Here is a 2110-nt window from a genome sequence, read left to right as displayed (position 1 = left end):
AAGGAAGACGGTATTAAGTTAATACTTGCTCCTAGATCACACATTGCTTTAGTGATGGTCAATTCCCCAATGGTGCAAGGCAACAAGAAGCTCCCTGGGTCCTCAAGCTTAGGAGGAAGCCCTTTTTGAATCAAGGCCCTGCATTCCTCAGTAAGCAGTATAGTTTCTTTCTCATCCCAACTTCTTTTCTTATTGATAAGCTCCTTCAAGAACTTGGCATACAGAGGCATTTGCTCAAGTGCTTCAGCCAAGGGAATATTGATCTCCAGCTTCTTGAAGATCTCAAAGAATTTGTGAAAATGTTGGTCCTTAGTTTCTTTGTTGAACCTCTGGGGATATGGCAGTGGAGGTGTGATGCTCTTTTCTACTTGCTGCTGTCCCTGAGTCACTTCTTTTAAACTGTGTGGTTGGTTGTCCTTCTCTTTGAGTTTCTCAGTGCTCTTGCTTGGCATCACTTCTTGATCCTTAGCTTCATCTGCCTTTGTTTGCTCCTCCTCTTCTGTTGGCCTCTTGCTGCTTCCTGCTTGCTTCTTTGTAGTGTCATTGTTGCTCATCAAGTTTTCCCCGCTTCTTAATTGTATTGCCTTGCATTCCTCCTTAGAATTTGGGATTAGCGGATCCTACATTAGCCCCAAGACGTTGGTCTCTAACTAGAAAAGTAAATGCTTGAGCTTGAGAAGCTTCTGGACCAGTGGGCCCGTAAAATTCACTCGAGTCAACCGCTAGAACTACTACTACCGGTTAAAAAAAATTAGAGTTATTGTTCAAGTGAATTCAAATTGGAATTCGCAAAGTCGTAAGACCATGTATGGGGGCTGACGCCTGCCCAGTGCCGGAAGGTCAAGGAAGTTGGTGACCTGATGACAGGGGAGCCGGCGACCGAAGCCCCGGTGAACGGCGACTGTGGGTATTCTTAATTCTATCATCTCTTGAAGCTATTTGTTATAGATCGAAAAATGAACTGAAATGACCCCTCCCCACGAATTCTTTCGAATTGTGAGGCACATTAAAAAAATGGAATATATAAGCCCCCAAATAAAAATAAAGAAAACTAAGACATTATAGGGAGGGAAGGGTCAAACTTTTTTTTCTATTGGAAAAATCTTGTCACTGGGCAGTGAGCTTGAAGGTCTCTCAGAAGAAATTTGCTTGGAGATTTGCCCGATCTGCCTCTCTAGGCTCTTCATGGAAGCTTCATGGTTTTTGGTTGTCATTTCCTGGTGTTTCAACATTTTGTCTATCAAGGTCTCCAAGTTAGTGAGTCTTTGGGATTCAGGTGGTGCTTGTGGTGGGTTGTGAGATGTGAGTGGTGGATGGTAGGCATTTTGGTTGGTGGGTTGGTTATTGGATTGGTACTGGTTGAGGTTGGGGTGGTTGTTTTGAGGTTTTATGTAAGTGTTTTGGTTAGTTTGCTGCTGGTTGTAGTTTTGATTGTTTCTTGAATTATTTTGGTTTGAGTTCCTCTGCCATGTTTGTTGGTTTTGGTTGTGACTATCTCCCCATCTGAGGTTGGGGTGATTCTTCCATGAGGGGTTGTAAGTATCACCATAGACTTCATTTGGACTAGATTGCATGTACTGGACTTGTTCTTGCTGTTGCTCCTCTTGAATTTCTTCATTCTGCCCCCATGTGTTTGATGGTTGGCTAGTGTTAACTACTGCAACTTGGAGGCTATCAATCCTCTTAGTCATTTGCTCAAATTGTTGTTGAATTTGCTGCTGCATTATTTTGTTTTTAGCCAAGATTGAATCCACTCCTTCTAGCTCCATTACTCCTCTCCTTTGTGATGGTTGGCAGTTTCTTTGATGAGCGAAGAAATATTGGTTGTTAGCCACCATATCAATGAGATTTTGAGCCTCTTCTGCAGTTTTCATGAGTTGCAAAGAACCTCCGGCTGAATGATCCAAAGCTTCCTGGGATTTCAATGTTAAGCCCTCATAGAAATTCTGCAGCTTATCCCACTCAGTGAACATTTCAGGAGGACATTTCCTGATTAGAGCCTTGTATCTCTCCCATGCCTCATGGATGGGTTCATCCTCCATTTGTGTAAATATTTGTACCTCTGTCTTCAACCTTATGATCCTTTGAGGTGGGTAAAATTTGGCAAGGA

This window comes from Arachis duranensis, chromosome 7 (assembly GCF_000817695.3).
Source record: "Arachis duranensis cultivar V14167 chromosome 7, aradu.V14167.gnm2.J7QH, whole genome shotgun sequence".
In the NCBI taxonomy this organism is placed as follows: Eukaryota; Viridiplantae; Streptophyta; class Magnoliopsida; order Fabales; family Fabaceae; genus Arachis; species Arachis duranensis.
The sequence above is the reverse complement of the archived record's forward strand: the minus strand, read 5'-3'. Positions refer to the sequence as shown.